The following is a 6,581-nucleotide window of genomic DNA, read 5'->3' on the forward strand; positions in this document are numbered from 1 at the left end:
CACACAAAAGAGGCATAATAAAAGGCTGGGTCTTTGCTCCCAATCTACAGCAATAATCTAATCAAGAGACAATGGGTAGATGACTTATATGACTTGATATCTGGTGGGGAAGGGAAGTAGACAAAGAGAAAGAAGGAGGAGGGTTTCTCCACTGTGCTGGGAGCAGACTATGTGCAGCTCAATGTGACTTAGGACGCAGAGCCCACTCTGGGAAGCCAGTTTGGGGAAGAGGGTGAGCACCATCCTCATTTGTGGACAGGAGCAACCTAAAGACATCCGAGTCACTCTCCAACAGGCGTGCAGCCACAGGTGGCTGAAGCCACGAAGAGAGATGCAAAGCAGAGATGCAGAAGTGAGAACCATTAAGTCAAGCAGAGCAGAAGGCAGGGCTGGAAGATGCCAACAACCCTTCAGGGAGAAATGCACTTCCCCTTGTACTTAAAGATTCTAATGCACTGGATGTTATATAGGTGTCTCAGTTATATTTTATTCATTACTGGGACAAAATACCCAATGCCCTAAATTAAGGAAGGAAAGACTTATTCAGCTCACAGTTACTGGAGGCTTCAGTCCCTACTCAACTGGCTCCCAGGCAGAAGGCAGCAGCTCATGGCAGCTGAGAACAGCGGAGAGCAGAGGGAGGAGCAGCCATTGTGGCATCTATCAAGTCTCTCTCCCTTCCTTCCATGCTGACTGCGAGGACTGGAGCTCCATGGCGAAGATCGGAGATCCTAGAGCTGGTGAGATAGCTCAGCAGACTAAGTGTTTGCTTAGGCAAGCACAGGGGCCAGGTTCAATCCCTGGCACCACATGCCCTGCCGGCCCACCCCCTGGGTGCATTGATCTGGCAATAGGGTCTAGGCATAGTGGTGCACACCTGTAATCCCAGTACTAGGGAAGCTGAAAACAGGAGGATCACTAGGAGCTCCAGCTGTGTAGTGAGACCCTGTACAAAAAAAGAAAAAAAAAAAAAAAAAAACCAAAACAAACAAACAACAAAAAAAACAAACAGAGATCCTCCAAAGTAGAGCAGCTATGGAGGTCAAGCTCCTTCAAAGTGTATGGCTGCAAAGTTGTACAGTGAATATCAGAAGTCCAGAAGTCCTCCAAGGATGTGGGGGGTGCAGAAGCCTTTCCCAACCTCTTTATATACCTTTCTTGTGCTGAGTCACTCTAGCGCAGGCTCCCTTACCCCCGGACTTGGAATTGCCAAGTGGATCCATCCAAGCTTCCAACATCTCAAGTTGACAGTATCAACCCCCGCGATAGGCATGAAAAGTATGCACTTCCATATGCCTCCAAGTTAGGCGTATACACATTAATGTGCTCACACTACTGTAATTGAATAGGAACAAATAACTGCCAGCTGTGCTCCAGCCAGGAGCCCAGCACTGGGCAGAGTGGCAGAGGAAAAGGAGCCAGCAAAGAAAGGGTGATGGGTCGGAAAGCTGTGGGAGGAAGTTCAAGAGAACTGTGGAAATAAAACTGGGAAGTGTTTAGAGAAAGAAGACACTCATGTCTTAGGCTGACACATTCTTCCATGACATCAAATGGAATCAAATTGAGAATATGTCTTGGCTTAGACCCCCACGGGGGAGTTGCTGACCTTGAGCAACAATTGCAGTGAGATAACTGGGGCAAAAATAAGGAGCAGTGAGTTAAAGAGAGTTGCAGCTGATTAAGGAGAAAGACACTTGAGATGTGCGGTGCCGATGTGGAGAAGGGTGAGCGGGTGGCTAATAGTGCACTGGAGTGCTTGCTCGCCTATAGTGTACAAGTGTTTTATTGCAGGGCCATTGGGGAAAGCAGTTATAATGGAGAGGGTGAGAACTGGAGGGAAAGTCCTAATGAACACGTCCCAGGGAGGCTGGGCAAGCTGGGCCGGGTATGCTTGCAGACTCTGGTGTACAATAAAGCGGCTGAAGAAGAGTGGGTGGGTGACAGGATGAGTTCCTACTGCCCTGTCAGTCAGCTGTCCCACTGCCAGAATAGTACACCTCATGCCCACCACAGATGGGAGGATAGGTTTCATTTTGCTAATGGCTTCGGAGGGTGCAGTCCATGGTGGGCAAAAGCATCCAGAAAGAGGGCGTGGCTCCCGAGAGGAGGGTGGGGAGAGATGTAACATCAGAAGGGACAGCCCAAGGGACCACTGCGCCAGACTCCACCTCCTGACAGCACATTCAGACGTGCAACTAGGGACTAATCCACGCAAGGGTGCAGCACTCCTGCGATGCCACCCCTCCTGGAGTCTCATTGTCCAGCTCGCTCCTGAGATGAAGTGGCACAAATACATGGCCTTCTCTACTTCAGGCCCACCGGAGCACTTCCTGCTGCTCCCACAGCCTCTTCCCTGAGTTTTCTCATCAATCCACCCACAGCTGTTTGGCTTCTAAGTAGCTACCCAAGCATGCCTCCATCTCCCATGGGGAACTGAAACCAGTATCCTGCGTGATTTCAAACCAAATCTTTGATGCTACTGTATAACCAAATTTACCTGCATTTCTCTATCAGAAATAAATGTAGGCCGACGCTATGGTCGGCCATGCTGCCAGTCGGCCTTTGAGCCCAAGCAAGCGGCGGCAAGATTGTGGTGTGTCCTTCTCTCATGACATAAAAAATGACAACTGCAGCTAGGCCAACCTTTGCACCTGCAAGAGATGGAAGAGGAAAAGGAGAAGGTGATTTGAGACAGCTATCAAAACAATATTCAAGTAGGGACCTTCCATCACATACAAAGATAAAATATAGACAAACTATTTAGGATGACCCTGAAAAGGTTCATAATCATGACTTTAGGAAAGAATTGGAAAAGAGAGAGAGAGCTGCTGCAAGAGAAAAAAAATAGAGATCGTCCAACCCGAGAACACACAACCTCCTCCTCGGTGTCCAAGAAGCTTCGCTTAGACCAGATTCCTGCCGCCAACCTTGATGCAGATGATCCTTTGACAGATGAGGAAGATGAAGACTTTGAAGAGGAAAGTGATGGTGGTGATACTGCAGCTCTTCTTGCAGAATTGGAAAGAATTAAAGAAGAAAGAGCTGAAGAGCGGGCCAGGAAGGAACAGGAACAAAAGGCTGAAGAAGAAAGGATTCGTCTGGAAGACATTCCTAGTGGAAACCTTCTCCTTAATCTCACTGGCCCATCTCAGCCTCAGGCCAACTTCAGAGTTACGAGAAGGTGGGACGATGATGTTGTGTTTAAGAACTGTGCAGAAGGCGTAGATGATCAGAAGAAAGACAAGAGATCTGTCAGTGATACACTGCGATCTGAATTTCACAAAAAGTTCATGGAGAAATATATTAAGTAGCACAGTTTTATGTGCTTAGTTCCACACAGTGTTGACTGGATTTGTTGTCTGGCTTTTCTTTCCCATTGTCCAAGTAGTACACAGGGGTCCCTCATTTTAAGCTGCAAACTCTTGTCCGTGGATGATGCATTGTGTGCGAGGGGCATGGGAATGGGTTTGACAGCTTCCCTTCTCTGAATGTTCTGAGTCACGTTTTATTTTTAATGTTGGAAAAAATGTGCTTGCAATAAAATACTAAATATTCTGAAGACTAATTCTGACACACATGTAACACTGTAAAAATCCTTGAGAAGAACTGCACAACAGAAGATGAAAATAGAGTGAATTTTGGACTTGGCTCTGATTATTTGTCTGTTGGCCAAGACTTGATGGATTCATAGCGACGTTGTGAATTTTCATCCGCATTAATTTTCATTTCCTTGCCTGCCCCTGCTGACAGCTCTTCTCCCCCTGTGCTACTGATAATTCAGAGTTCAAGGTTCCAGAGCACATGTCCCCCACACGACCCTTCAAGCACACGTGCCAATCACAGGGCTTGCGAAGCGGAGACCTCCATGTGGGGAAAGGGGCTCAGTACGCAGGTGGCACTTGACCCCGGCTCTCCACACGTATTCCAGACTGAGAAGCCCCCAAGTCTTCTGTAAATGATCAGAGGCCAACTGTGTTCCGTCTCCTGACCCATTGGTATGCCCCATGGGTTGGTACTTGGGAATAGACTCTTATTTCCACCTCACTGGAATGTGAGTGGATGTCAAAACCCACTTCTTTCATCTTGATTTGTACTGGCCCTTCAGAAAGATCCCTAAATTCCAATGTCTTCCCTGTCCTGGAGAGGAACCAGACCCACAGGGCTGCCAAAACCTGTGACTTCTATGGTCCCTCCCTCTGCTTCCAAATCAGGTAGGTACCAATTTAGGGGCCCGCTGAAATGTTTGGGATCTGGTCATTTAATCACTGTTGGAAGCACATGTTGAGGAAGAGAGGGATGCATTATCCTTGCCCTACTATTTTAGGAGTTTGTAATTTTCCATAATAAAAAGCTTAACTCAGGGATGACAGGCACCCAGGGAGCTTTAGACACTCGATACTGTGCTCACCACCTTTGTTCTCTGAGACTCCACTAAACATATCTGCAGCATGCAAACTGCAGGTGTCTCCCTGCGTGTACATGCGCGCAGGCACACACACACACACAGACACACACACACAGACACACACACACACACACACACACCTTCTGCCCCAGCACTGTAAGCTATCGTCATTCTAGGGAACCCAGAAATCAGACCTGAGAAGGTCACCAGACAAGGACGCACCCAGGCTGGAGTGCTCCTAAGTTACTAAGCTGAGACAAACTTAATATTTTGTATTTTAAAATTCCTTATTCTCTAATGTTCTTCTGTGCTGTGCTCTCGTCTTCAATGACTTATATTTCCTCAATCTGCCTTAATTAGTAGAATACTGAATAAAAATATCTGCATAAATGTATTTATCTTCCCCGACAAATATCAATTTAAAAAAAGAGGCTTTATAAGGACTTTTGAAAACAAAGAGGTGAATTCTCTAACATTGCTTTTGGTGAGGTCTGATAGAGGAATTTATTCCATAAAATATAGGAGATACTAAAACAAAATGGCATTTCTTTGAAGAAAAATACCTTTTATCTCTAGGTATTTTCTTAGTTGAAAGTCTCAGAAAATAACCTGTCAAATGTGGCACTGATAGACCTCATTAAATCAAAAACAGAGAATTTGTTCGACTGCACTAAATATTCTACCTTCTAGAGAAGGGAAGAGTGTCGGATGCAAAGCCACACGTCTTTGCACTCTGAAGATGCTGGTGCTTTTGCTGTCCTTCCCTGGCATGCATCCCCCCTGAATGCGCTTCGCCAACCCTTCTGCCAGCAGTTCCCCAGAGTCTTTTATTTTCTATAATTATCTTGAAGTGGGTTATATGGCAGTGATGGTGGGCACTTCTCCGGGGTGCTGAGAGGGTGGTGCTGGGTCCTCGGTGCTCCGCTCCCAGATGATGCCCTCAGACTTTGGCAGCAGCATCAGCACCAAGACCCTTTCGCCAGCTGCCTTCCTGTGCATGTGCGCATTGTGCGCGCGCATGCACACACACACACACACACACACACACTCACACACACACACACACAGAATTCACGACTTCCCCACCCTCACCATAAGCCCATAGAATATGGACATCCATCGACAAACTTGGTTGTCATAGTTCACAGTGAGGTCTATGAGCAGAATCCATCTACAAGCGTATTTGTTTTGGCCACGAGCCTTTTCAGAAATGTGAAAGCCGTCTGGTGAGGCGTACACACCCAGGGAAGCACAGGGTGCACAGCTCCCTACCCCCTGAGGCCTTGTCTCCCTCAGCCATACTCCCCGACCCCCTCAGTGGGCACTGGAATTTTCTCTTCGAAGATCCATGTGGATCTCTCTGCCCGACTGTCTTGCAAGTGAACCGCTGGGTCACCTTTCTGATGCCCGAAGCGCTGCACACAGGAAGCACTCAGCTGGCAGCTTTCATGCGTAAGTAAGTGAAGAAGCCCAATTAAGAAACCCAGCTATTCCCTTTCTGGGTTTCCCAGAAGAATTAAAAACATTGTACCACAGAGACGTATGTGCACCCGTGTTTATAGCCGTGCAATTTGTCATAGCTAAATCTTAAAAACAGCCCAAATGCCCATCAACTGAGGAATGGATTTAAAAAAAAAAAAGGTGTGCTATTTTTACACAGTGGAGTATTACTCAGCTAGAAAGAAAGATAAACTCAAGGCTTTTGTAGATAAATGAATGCGCCTAGAAATCATACTCATAAGTGACATAAATCAGACTCACATGTGTCAGCACTGTACTCTCTCCCTAGTGCAAGAAACCAAAAGAATAAGGTCTGTAAGGGACAGTAGATACTGTGAAAGGGAAAGAAACTGCTCACAGGGAAAGGAGCAGCTGGGATGGGGGAAAGGAGAAAGGAACAAGGAGGATAAAAAGAGTTGTACGTGTACAGGGACAGCTAAGATGACTGTACCACTAACTTCTGTTGGCTCACTGAAGGGAGCGGTCAGTTCCCGTGTGATTTGATCAATCTCACCTGCCTCTACCTGGCAATCTGGGCACTACTTTGTAAGTTACACTATGTGATATGATAACCATTGTTAATTTCCTACCATCTTTTTAAAAAATTCTGTATCATTTTTATTGTTCTTTATTCTACTTAAAATTTAAAGAGCTGGCCGAATAGCTCAGGGGATCA

General features: G+C 46.5%; 1 pseudogene; it reads left to right on the forward strand.

The window, feature by feature from the left end:
• Positions 1-2,620: 2,620 nt before the first annotated feature.
• On the forward strand, positions 2,621-3,311 carry LOC101588900 (annotated as a pseudogene).
• The last annotated feature ends 3,270 nt before the right edge of the window (positions 3,312-6,581 follow it).

The sequence above is a fragment of the Octodon degus genome, unplaced genomic scaffold, assembly GCF_000260255.1.
Source record: "Octodon degus isolate 3935 unplaced genomic scaffold, OctDeg1.0 scaffold00076, whole genome shotgun sequence".
Classification (NCBI taxonomy): Eukaryota; Metazoa; Chordata; class Mammalia; order Rodentia; family Octodontidae; genus Octodon; species Octodon degus.